Source organism: Octopus sinensis, linkage group LG11 (assembly GCF_006345805.1).
Source record: "Octopus sinensis linkage group LG11, ASM634580v1, whole genome shotgun sequence".
In the NCBI taxonomy this organism is placed as follows: Eukaryota; Metazoa; Mollusca; class Cephalopoda; order Octopoda; family Octopodidae; genus Octopus; species Octopus sinensis.
In genome coordinates, this window is record NC_043007.1 from 8428507 (window position 1) to 8441987 (window position 13481).

Consider the following 13481-nt stretch of genomic DNA (forward strand, 5'->3'; position numbering starts at 1 on the left):
TGTAAAAAGCACCATTCAAACATGGTCGTTGCCAGTGACACTTAAGAAAGCCACTACACTTGGAGTGGTTGGCGTTAGGAAGGGCATCCAGCTGGAGAAACTCTGCCAGATCAGATTTGAGCCTGGTAGATCATTATCATCGTCGTTTAATGTCTGCTTTCCATGCTGGCATGGGTTGGACGGTTTGACTGAAAACTAGTAAGCTGGGAGGCTGCCCTAGACTCCAATCTGATTTGGCAAGGTTTCTACAGCTGGATGCCCTTCCTAATGCCAACCACTCTGAGAGTGGGTGTATTTTATGTGGCACTGGCATCAGCCATGCTTGAATGGTGCTTTTTACATGCCAGTCAGGTGGTGAAATAAATTGCTAATCATGTGGTTTTGAGATCAGTCCCACTCCACAGCACCTTGTATATGTGTGTGTTCATGTCTCCTTGTCTTGATATAAACAAACATCACCACCATCCTATGTGTTATGTCTCATAGTTCTAGTTTTCTGTCAAAACATGCCAAGCGTCCATCCTTGACATGACCATGGAATGTTGAAATAATGTGATCTGGAGGTGGTGGGGATTTCTCTCCATGCTAGCGATATGAACAAGAGTGTATTTTGCACCAAGAAGACAATATCAGAGCTTCTCTCGTGCTATCTACCACAGTATACTTTGTTCTAATAGAACATCCATGTTTTAAGTGGGGATAAATATTCCCTCTTGCTAATATGTAGAGGCTAGATATTTTTCAGTATGTCCACAGCTATTCCTCATCGTCTTCATATTCTAATCATGTGTTGCAGGAGAAACACCTAGGCATACGTCATCATCATCGTTTAACGTCCGTTTTTCCATGCTGGCATGGGTTGGACTGTTTGTCCGAGGACTGGCAAGCCAGGAGGCCACGCCAGGCTCAAATCTGATCTGGCAATGTTTCTACTGCTGGATTCCCTTCCTAACGCCAACCACTCCAAGAGTGTAGTGGGAGCTTTTTACATTCCATTGGCACAGGGGCTAGTCAGGTGGCACTGGCATCAATCATGTTTGGATAGTGCTTTTTATGTGCCGCCAGTCAGGGAGTATTGGCATCGCCCACGTTCGGATGGTGCTTATTACGTGCTACTGGCATGACAGCCAGTCAGGGCACTGGCATTGACCATGTTCGGATGGTGCTTTTTATGTGCTACCAGCACGGGAGCCAGTCAGGGCACTGGCATTGGCCACGTTCGGATGGTGCTTTTTATGTGCTACCAGCATGGGAGCCAGTCAGGGCACTGGCATTGGCCACGTTCGGATGGTGCTTTTTATGTGCTACCAGCATGGGAGCCAGTCAGGGCACTGGCATTGACCATGTTCGGATGGTGCTTTTTATGTGCTACCAGCATGGGAGCCAGTCAGGGCACTGGCATTGGCCACGTTCGGATGGTGCTTTTTATGTGCTACCAGCATGGGAGCCAGTCAGGGCACTGGCATTGGCCACGTTCGGATGGTGCTTTTTATGTGCTACCAGCACGGGAGCCAGTCAGGGCACTGGCATTGGCCACGTTCGGATGGTGCTTTTTATGTGCTACCAGCACGGGAGCCAGTCAGGGCACTGGCATTGGCCACGTTCGGATGGTGCTTTTTATGTGCTACCAGCATGGGAGCCAGTCAGGGCACTGGCATTGGCAACGTTCGGATGGTGCTTTTTATGTGCTACCAGCACGGGAGCCAGTCAGGGCACTGGCATTGGCCACGTTCGGATGGTGCTTTTTATGTGCTACCAGCACGGGAGCCAGTCAGGGCACTGGCATTGGCCACGTTCGGATGGTGCTTTTTATGTGCTACCAGCATGGGAGCCAGTCAGGGCACTGGCATTGGCCACGTTCGGATGGTGCTTTTTATGTGCTACCAGCACGGGAGCCAGTCAGGGCACTGGCATTGGCCACGTTCGGATGGTGCTTTTTATGTGCTACCAGCACGGGAGCCAGTCAGGGCACTGGCATTGTCCACGTTCGGATGGTGCTTTTTATGTGCTACCAGCACGGGAGCCAGTCAGGGCACTGGCATTGGCCACGTTAGGATGGTGCTTTTTATGTGCTACCAGCATGGAGCCAGTCAGGGCACTGGCATTGGCCACGTTCGGATGGTGCTTTTTATGTGCTACCAGCACGGGAGCCAGTCAGGGCACTGGCATTGGCCACGTTAGGATGGTGCTTTTTATGTGCTACCAGCACGGGAGCCAGTCAGGGCACTGGCATTGGCCACGTTAGGATGGTGCTTTTTATGTGCTACCAGCACGGGAGCCAGTCAGGGCACTGGCATTGTCCACGTTCGGATGGTGCTTTTTATGTGCTACCAGCACGGGAGCCAGTCAGGGCACTGGCATTGGCCACGTTAGGATGGTGCTTTTTATGTGCTACCAGCATGGGAGCCAGTCAGGGCACTGGCATTGTCCACGTTCGGATGGTGCTTTTTATGTGCTACCAGCATGGGAGCCAGTCAGGGCACTGGCATTGACCATGTTCGGATGGTGCTTTTTATGTGCTACCAGCATGGGAGCCAGTCAGGGCACTGGCATTGGCAACGTTCGGATGGTGCTTTTTATGTGCTACCAGCACGGGAGCCAGTCAGGGCACTGGCATTGGCCACGTTCGGATGGTGCTTTTTATGTGCTACCAGCACGGGAGCCAGTCAGGGCACTGGCATTGGCCACGTTAGGATGGTGCTTTTTATGTGCTACCAGCACGGGAGCCAGTCAGGGCACTGGCATTGTCCACGTTCGGATGGTGCTTTTTATGTGCTACCAGCACGGGAGCCAGTCAGGGCACTGGCATTGGCCACGTTAGGATGGTGCTTTTTATGTGCTACCAGCATGGGAGCCAGTCAGGGCACTGGCATTGTCCACGTTCGGATGGTGCTTTTTATGTGCTACCAGCATGGGAGCCAGTCAGGGCACTGGCATTGACCATGTTCGGATGGTGCTTTTTATGTGCTACCAGCATGGGAGCCAGTCAGGGCACTGGCATTGGCACGTTCGGATGGTGCTTTTTATGTGCTACCAGCACGGGAGCCAGTCAGGGCACTGGCATTGGCCACGTTCGGATGGTGCTTTTTATGTGCTACCAGCACGGGAGCCAGTCAGGGCACTGGCATTGGCCACGTTCGGATGGTGCTTTTTATGTGCTACCAGCATGGGAGCCAGTCAGGGCACTGGCATTGGCCACGTTCGGATGGTGCTTTTTATGTGCTACCAGCACGGGAGCCAGTCAGGGCACTGGCATTGGCCACGTTCGGATGGTGCTTTTTTGTGCTACCAGCATGGGAGCCAGTCAGGGCACTGGCATTAACCATGTTCGGATGGTGCTTTTTATGTGCTACCAGCATGGGAGCCAGTCAGGGCACTGGCATTGGCCACGTTCGGATGGTGCTTTTTATGTGCTACCAGCACGGGAGCCAGTCAGGGCACTGGCATTGGCCACGTTCGGATGGTGCTTTTTATGTGCTACCAGCATGGGAGCCAGTCAGGGCACTGGCATTGGCCACGTTCGGATGGTGCTTTTTATGTGCTACCAGCATGGGAGCCAGTCAGGGCACTGGCATTGGCCACGTTCGGATGGTGCTTTTTATGTGCTACCAGCACGGGAGCCAGTCAGGGCACTGGCATTGGCCACGTTCGGATGGTGCTTTTTATGTGCTACCAGCACGGGAGCCAGTCAGGGCACTGGCATTGACCATGTTCGGATGGTGCTTTTTATGTGCTACCAGCATGGGAGCCAGTCAGGGCACTGGCATTGGCAACGTTCGGATGGTGCTTTTTATGTGCTACCAGCACGGGAGCCAGTCAGGGCACTGGCATTGGCCACGTTCGGATGGTGCTTTTTATGTGCTACTACCAGCATGGGAGCCAGTCAGGGCACTGGCATTGGCCACGTTCGGATGGTGCTTTTTATGTGCTACCAGCACGGAGCCAGTCAGGGCACTGGCATTGGCCACGTTCGGATGGTGCTTTTTATGTGCTACCAGCACGGGAGCCAGTCAGGGCACTGGCATTGTCCACGTTCGGATGGTGCTTTTTATGTGCTACCAGCATGGGAGCCAGTCAGGGCACTGGCATTGACCATGTTCGGATGGTGCTTTTTATGTGCTACCAGCATGGGCAGCCAGTCAGGGCACTGGCATTGGCCACGTTCGGATGGTGCTTTTTATGTGCTACTAGCACACGGGAGCCAGTCAGGGCACTGGCATTGGCCACGTTCGGATGGTGCTTTTTATGTGCTACCAGCATGGGAGCCAGTCAGGGCACTGGCATTGGCCACGTTCGGATGGTGCTTTTTATGTGCTACCAGCATGGGAGCCAGTCAGGGCACTGGCATTGGCCACGTTCGGATGGTGCTTTTTATGTGCTACCAGCATGGGAGCCAGTCAGGGCACTGGCATTGGCCACGTTCGGATGGTGCTTTTTATGTGCTACCAGCATGGGAGCCAGTCAGGGCACTGGCATTGGCCACGTTCGGATGGTGCTTTTTATGTGCTACCAGCACGGGAGCCAGTCAGGGCACTGGCATTGGCCACGTTCGGATGGTGCTTTTTATGTGCTACCAGCACGGGAGCCAGTCAGGGCACTGGCATTGACCATGTTCGGATGGTGCTTTTTATGTGCTACACCAGCATGGGAGCCAGTCAGGGCACTGGCATTGGCCACGTTCGGATGGTGCTTTTTATGTGCTACCAGCACGGGAGCCAGTCAGGGCACTGGCATTGGCCACGTTCGGATGGTGCTTTTTATGTGCTACCAGCATGGGAGCCAGTCAGGGCACTGGCATTGGCCACGTTCGGTTGGTGCTTTTTATGTGCTACCAGCATGGGAGCCAGTCAGGGCACTGGCATTGGCCACGTTCGGATGGTGCTTTTTATGTGCTACCAGCACGGGAGCCAGTCAGGGCACTGGCATTGCCATGTTCGGATGGTGCTTTTTATGTGCTACCAGCATGGGAGCCAGTCAGGGCACTGGCATTGGCCACGTTCGGATGGTGCTTTTTATGTGCTACCAGCACGGGAGCCAGTCAGGGCACTGGCATTGGCCACGTTCGGATGGTGCTTTTTATGTGCTACCAGCATGGGAGCCAGTCAGGGCACTGGCATTGGCCACGTTCGGATGGTGCTTTTTATGTGCTACCAGCATGGGAGCCAGTCAGGGCACTGGCATTGACATGTTCGGATGGTGCTTTTTATGTGCTACCAGCATGGGAGCCAGTCAGGGCACTGGCATTGGCCACGTTCGGATGGTGCTTTTTATGTGCTACCAGCACGGGAGCCAGTCAGGGCACTGGCATTGGCCACGTTCGGATGGTGCTTTTTATGTGCTACCAGCACGGGAGCCAGTCAGGGCACTGGCATTGGCCACGTTCGGATGGTGCTTTTTATGTGCTACCAGCACGGGAGCCAGTCAGGGCACTGGCATTGGCCACGTTCGGATGGTGCTTTTTATGTGCTACCAGCATGGGAGCCAGTCAGGGCACTGGCATTGGCCACGTTCGGATGGTGCTTTTTATGTGCTACCAGCACGGGAGCCAGTCAGGGCACTGGCATTGGCCACGTTCGGATGGTGCTTTTTATGTGCTACCAGCACGGGAGCCAGTCAGGGCACTGGCATTGGCCACGTTCGGATGGTGCTTTTTATGTGCTACCAGCACGGGAGCCAGTCAGGGCACTGGCATTGGCCACGTTCGGATGGTGCTTTTTATGTGCTACCAGCATGGGAGCCAGTCAGGGCACTGGCATTGGCCACGTTCGGATGGTGCTTTTTATGTGCTACCAGCATGGGAGCCAGTCAGGGCACTGGCATTGGCCACGTTCGGATGGTGCTTTTTATGTGCTACCAGCATGGGAGCCAGTCAGGGCACTGGCATTGGCCACGTTCGGATGGTGCTTTTTATGTGCTACCAGCATGGGAGCCAGTCAGGGCACTGGCATTGGCCACGTTCGGATGGTGCTTTTTATGTGCTACCAGCATGGGAGCCAGTCAGGGCACTGGCATTGGCCACGTTCGGATGGTGCTTTTTATGTGCTACCAGCATGGGAGCCAGTCAGGGCACTGGCATTGGCCACGTTCGGATGGTGCTTTTTATGTGCTACCAGCACGGGAGCCAGTCAGGGCACTGGCATTGGCCACGTTCGGATGGTGCTTTTTATGTGCTACCAGCATGGGAGCCAGTCAGGGCACTGGCATTGACCATGTTCGGATGGTGCTTTTTATGTGCTACCAGCATGGGAGCCAGTCAGGGCACTGGCATTGGCCACGTTCGGATGGTGCTTTTTATGTGCTACCAGCACGGGAGCCAGTCAGGGCACTGGCATTGGCCACGTTCGGATGGTGCTTTTTATGTGCTACCAGCATGGGAGCCAGTCAGGGCACTGGCATTGGCCACGTTCGGATGGTGCTTTTTATGTGCTACCAGCATGGGAGCCAGTCAGGGCACTGGCATTGGCCACGTTCGGATGGTGCTTTTTATGTGCTACCAGCATGGGAGCCAGTCAGGGCACTGGCATTGGCCACGTTCGGATGGTGCTTTTTATGTGCTACCAGCATGGGAGCCAGTCAGGGCACTGGCATTGGCCACGTTCGGATGGTGCTTTTTATGTGCTACCAGCATGGGAGCCAGTCAGGGCACTGGCATTGACCATGTTCGGATGGTGCTTTTTATGTGCTACCAGCACGGGAGCCAGTCAGGGCACTGGCATTGGCCACGTTAGGATGGTGCTTTTTATGTGCTACCAGCACGGGAGCCAGTCAGGGCACTGGCATTGGCCACGTTCGGATGGTGCTTTTTATGTGCTACCAGCATGGGAGCCAGTCAGGGCACTGGCATTGGCCACGTTCGGATGGTGCTTTTTATGTGCTACCAGCACGGGAGCCAGTCAGGGCACTGGCATTGGCCACGTTAGGATGGTGCTTTTTATGTGCTACCAGCATGGGAGCCAGTCAGGGCACTGGCATTGGCCACGTTCGGATGGTGCTTTTTATGTGCTACCAGCACGGGAGCCAGTCAGGGCACTGGCATTGGCCACGTTCGGATGGTGCTTTTTATGTGCTACCAGCACGGGAGCCAGTCAGGGCACTGGCATTGGCCACGTTCGGATGGTGCTTTTTATGTGCTACCAGCATGGGAGCCAGTCAGGGCATTGGCATTGGCCACGTTCGGATGGTGCTTTTTATGTGCTACCAGCATGGGAGCCAGTCAGGGCACTGGCATTGGCCACGTTCGGATGGTGCTTTTTATGTGCTACCAGCACGGGAGCCAGTCAGGGCACTGGCATTGGCCACGTTCGGATGGTGCTTTTTATGTGCTACCAGCATGGGAGCCAGTCAGGGCACTGGCATTGGCCACGTTCGGATGGTGCTTTTTATGTGCTACCAGCATGGGAGCCAGTCAGGGCACTGGCATTGTCCACGTTCGGATGGTGCTTTTTATGTGCTACCAGCACGGGAGCCAGTCAGGGCACTGGCATTGGCCACGTTCGGATGGTGCTTTTTATGTGCTACCAGCATGGGAGCCAGTCAGGGCACTGGCATTGGCCACGTTCGGATGGTGCTTTTTATGTGCTACCAGCACGGGAGCCAGTCAGGGCACTGGCATTGTCCACGTTCGGATGGTGCTTTTTATGTGCTACCAGCACGGGAGCCAGTCAGGGCACTGGCATTGGCCACGTTCGGATGGTGCTTTTTATGTGCTACCAGCATGGGAGCCAGTCAGGGCACTGGCATTGTCCACGTTCGGATGGTGCTTTTTATGTGCTACCAGCATGGGAGCCAGTCAGGGCACTGGCATTGGCCACGTTCGGATGGTGCTTTTTATGTGCTACCAGCATGGGAGCCAGTCAGGGCACTGGCATTGTCCACGTTCGGATGGTGCTTTTTATGTGCTACCAGCACGGGAGCCAGTCAGGGCACTGGCATTGGCCACGTTCGGATGGTGCTTTTTATGTGCTACCAGCATGGGAGCCAGTCAGGGCACTGGCATTGGCCACGTTCGGATGGTGCTTTTTATGTGCTACCAGCATGGGAGCCAGTCAGGGCACTGGCATTGGCCACGTTCGGATGGTGCTTTTTATGTGCTACCAGCATGGGAGCCAGTCAGGGCACTGGCATTGGCCACGTTCGGATGGTGCTTTTTATGTGCTACCAGCATGGGAGCCAGTCAGGGCACTGAGCCTGGAACCACATGGTTGGGGGGAAGTAAACTTCTTGCCACACTTGTGCCTATGTGTGTGTATATATACGATCTAATAAAGATGTGTGGAAAGAGGTTTGCTCCCCAACCACAAGTGTGAGGTTCAGTCCTACTCTGTGGCACCTTGGGCAAGTGTCTTCTACTATAGCCCCAGGCTGACCAAAGCCTCGAGGGTGGATTTGCTAGGCAAAAATAAAGAAGCCCATCATATATGTATGTATAAGTAAATATCTGTCCATATCTTTCTGTTTGTCTCTGGTCACTACTTGATGAGAAGAGTTGGTTTGTTGTACGGCCTTTATAACTGAGTAGTTCACCAAAAGAGACTAATAGAATGTGTATCAGACTTTAAAAAAAGTGCTGGGGTTGATACGTTTCTACTAAACCCTTCAAGGTAGTGCCCTAGCATGACAACATCCCACTGACTGAAACAAATAGAAGATAAAGGTTAAGTTCTAAATTTAAACCAATTTGAATGTATTTTGGCAATTTAAAAAAAATTTCTTTATTGCCCACAGGCGGCTAAACATAGAGGGAACAAACAAAGGGATTAAGTCGATTACACTAACGCCAGTGCATAACTGGTACTTATTTAATTGATGAAAAGGATGAAAAGCAAAGTCAACCTCAGTGGAGTTTGAACTCAGAACGTAACGGCAGACGAAATACCTATTTCTTTACTACCCACAAGGGGCTAAACACAGAGAGGACAGACAAACGGATTAAGTCGATTACATTGACTCCAGTGCGTAGCTGGTACTTATTTAATCGACCCCGAAAGGATGAAAGGCAAAGTCGACCTCGGCGGAATTTGAACTCAGAACGTAGCGGCAGACAAAATACCACTAAGCATTTTGCCCAGCATGCTAGCGTTCCTGGCAGCTTGCTGCCCTGAATATATTTTGGTAATTGATAGCATAAATACTAAGATATTACACCAATTAAGTGGGTAATTAAATAAATAAAAATTATTACAAATTAATCCCTGCTTGAGCCATGAAAAGTGCCTGATATCTCAAGTTTCTTCCAAAAAGGAAGTGCTTTTATCTGAAGTCTTTTCACAGGTACCAAAGGTGAAACAACAACATTTTAACTGTTTTGATAACATCCCACCTGACACTGCCCCTGGTTCTCTAATAAAAGCTTCCTGTTTTAAGGTAATCTAAATTAAAACTTTCCATCAGAAATTTGAGTTCATATTTCAAACACCAGCTTAATAATAATGACAGTTGTTTTACTAAATTTTTCATTTTTTCCAAAATTAATTGAAACCAAATCAGGGTATTTCAGCAAAAATATGGCAACCAAAGGATTAAAATAGTTGAGATTTATTTCAAGGAAATGGTCGGTGTTTAACACTTGGTCAGGCTGATTAAGCAGTCCACTCGTCTCAAGTAATTCCAACCTTGACCTGCTGGATTGCCATAAAGAAAAAAAAAAAAAAAGAGCAGTATATTTATGACTACATTGTTTAATGTGTCTACTTTTTTGTGACAGCGAGGCATTATTTGGTTGCTATTTTTAGAACATCAAATGCCCAGTGATATGAATGAACAAAGGATCAGCTATGGTTGAGTAAATTTATCCTGTTTTATGAATGAAGGACAGGGGTACATCACCTGATGTGTCCTTTCCTTCTGATATAGTATTGTGCAATTAGGGCTGCTATTTCTAGCAAGATTGGTACAAGCATTTAGGTATCTGACAAAATATTTATGTCTGTATGGCCTTTTTCATTCCGAGTTCAAATCTTGTTGAGGGCATCACTTTATCTTTCATCCTTCCTGGATTAATAAAACAATATGCCATCATCAGTGAAATGTTACACGTTTGACTTTCAATGGATACCAATGGTTAAATATATTAAAGTAGTTGAAATTTAATCATCAAACCTGCTCTTTTCCATACTTGTTGAAGTAGATTTCCTATGGCCTGATGCCCTATCTCTTACTAACTCTCAACTGTTTTCCAAGCAAGCTGATATTTCCCAAGGCCTGACTTGTTTTTCACACAGAACTGGAAATGAAGAATATCAATTGTATGCCTGTGATGCTTATTTGCTGTCACCATCACATCTCAGATCATGACTACACACACACAACTGAAGGCATGCTATCAAAAGGGCTTCATTCTCTCTTCAAAATGGATTCATAGGTGCTCAGAGCCAACTGCTTTACTTTTAACTGTCCATCTTGTATTTTCCACGACCTCAGAAATATTGCTGTTTTCATTGGTAAACTTTGCCTGTTAAAAGTTAGTTCCCAAGGTTGGCTACGTTTGATACAGAAATACAAGGTTCTAATCATCGTGTGTTTCTTGAGTATTTGAAGCATTTGTTGAGTGATGTGAAACTTCAGATGAACATTTCAGGTTGTTGGGGCAGATTCCCTGATGTTGACATTTAATTACTGGAAAGCTTCATTGAATTTACAGCATTAATAATTAAACTGGGTGACAGTACTACATATATATATATATATATATATATATATGCATGTGTGCTGTGTTTGTTCCCACCAACACTTGACAACTGACTAGGCTAAAAAAAAACTAGGTATTGGGGTTGATTTGTTGTGAGCTGACAAGGGGGTGCTGGGTTTTTAGAGGGAAGGTCAGGATTTTTCTTAGAAATTAAAATGTTGAAAACCAGGTACATTTCTCTATTTTAAATGTTTTCAAAAACATTTTTTTCTGGTATTAAAATATAACTGGGTTTGTGTGTTATCGTCGAGGGGCAAATTTTAGTCTGATTCCAAAACGTTGCCAGAAGAAGGACAGAGCACTCCAAAGTCAGTCTGTGGCCTAAAGCATGGCATCTGAGAATCGTAACTGGGGAAACAAAAGTCAGCAATATTGGTTTTCAGATAAAAGGCATATGAAGGGGGAACTAAGAAAATATGGATTATCTATTATTGCCGTATAAAGTTGCAGAATTAGCTTTTGCTTTCTTGTCTTTTATCATTTACCTGTTTCATTGGACAACAGCCATGCTGGGGAACATTCCGTAAAAGTTTACTTGAACAAATCAACCCCAATACCTAATTTTTTTTGAGCCTGGTCAGTTGTCAAGAGGTGCTGAGAACAAACACAACAAACATACACACACGCGTGTATATATATATATATATATATATATATATATGTATATGTATATTTATATATGTATATGACTGGCACTCTGTTGCTTACGATGACGAGGGTTACATTTGATCCCCTCAACAGAACAGCCTGCTTGTGAAATTAACATGCAAGTGGCTGAGCGCTCCACAGTGTTACTGCTGGACATGTTGGTGCTGCTGCTACTGCCATCATTTCTACTGTTACTAGATGAATACAAATCCATAAAAGAAGAGGAAAGAACAGGGCCTCGAGATGAGGAAAGAAGGCTTAGTAAATTAGAATCATTTTGCAGTGTTAAGCTGGAAATGGAAATCAATTTGTTTTTGATCAAAAGTTTCGTCCGTAGTTCGTATAATTTATGGTTGGAACACAATCTCACCAGGAGTTTGTCATCACAGTCACCTCAAGACTAGGGTACTCTTGGTGCACAGGTACTGCTTTAGAGCTGATTGGGGAGTTGTTTGAAGATATAAGGACGCAGATCGGGCGTCAGATCCACAAAGTTGCCAGTGGATGTAGGACACGGAGCTCAAAAGTCAAACTCACTGGTCTAAAACCAGCAATTCGAACATCCTAAGTGAGAAGATCGATGTCTCAACAATTTAGTTTTAATTATTGATCGATTTTGTGAATAAGAGGACAACGGAAGGTATAGAACTTTCACCAAGCCTATCAGAGTTATTCCCCCATGTATGCTTTTTCTGGCCATGTCCCTCCCTGCTGAAACTACAGTTTTCATCTACAAGAAATATTCAGGCTTGTGTTTGGTCAAAAGAAAGCATTAAATAGTGGAAACTTTTAGCAGAGCGAAATAAGTTGAGTCGGTGAATTGTTGTTGTTGTTTAACTCCAGGTTAGGCCTCTTCGAGCAGGTCTGTGATCAAGTGTGTTTCAACTGCGACTAGTTCTTCCTTTTCTTCAGAATATTTATCAGGACAACATCATGTTAATCTTATCTTTCACAAAACGATAAGGTTTGGTGGCTACCTCAAGCTCATCAAGCGATCACATAGAGCCTCCTTCATCAGAGAAATGGTTGTTGTTCACCCCAGGCCAGTCTGCTCAAGTCGTTTGGTCAGCTCATTCCCCCGCCCCACAAAAAAGCATTGGATATTTAAGACTGCATAGTATTGTGTGTGTGTGCTTCTTTATGACAGTAAGGAACTATTCGAAGGATATTTGGCTTCTATTTATAACAGACAGATTCAAGCGAATCATCATCAGTTGTTTAGCCCCAGGTCAGCCACTGTTGAGTAGGCCTAGAATACGATTTGTACAATATCTTATGAATATATAGTGCTACATTACCCAATGTTGTAAGGCGATACTGTGCGATTTGAACTGCTATTTCTAGCAGAATTAGTACAACCGATAGGCTGAAAATAAATATAGATGGTTAAATTTTCTCCCCAAAACAGCTTCGTGTTTAATATAATGTCGTATTAAAATTAGAAAATATCGTTATGGGAAATCAGTTAAAGCAGTATTTCTTATATGTAGGCCTCACCCGCAAGAGATTTTGAAAAGCAAATTGCCATGATTAAATAAAGCTGAAACTCTTTTGAAATTTGTGCATATAAATCCTTTCTTTGTTAAACAAAGAAAGGATTTATATGGGTGAAAACTCAAAGATGTCTTGGAATGGTTGAAGCGTTAAAGCGTCGGAAAAAATGCTGGAGGCCGACTTTGCCCTTCATCCCCGTTGTGGTCGATAAAATAAAGTACCAATGAAATACTGGAGACGACGTAATCAAATTACTTCTCTAAATTGTTGGCCTTTATGTTGTTTGTGAGAAAAAGCAAATAATGAAAAGGGGGAGTAAAAAAATTCACTTTCGGTGGATATCTGAGTAGAGTTTTCCCTAAGCTGTGCGTAGGAAGGGATAATGAAAAGAGAAATGTTGGCATGCAGGGCTTCCGAAGATGAAATTAAATATCTGTCTTTTAATTGAAGAAATTTGAGCAATGGTTCCTCGCATAGATGCGCACATATTTTGCACACATGCACAGCTAAAAATAACAGAGGGAACATTGGGTAAGGGCTGAATTGGTCAGTTTGAGAACCAAACAAATAAGGGGCTCAGCGACTAATTTCTGAGAGACACTGCTGTCCCGGATATAATTAAGTCTGGGCGAAAGAAGGAGACTTGGCGAGC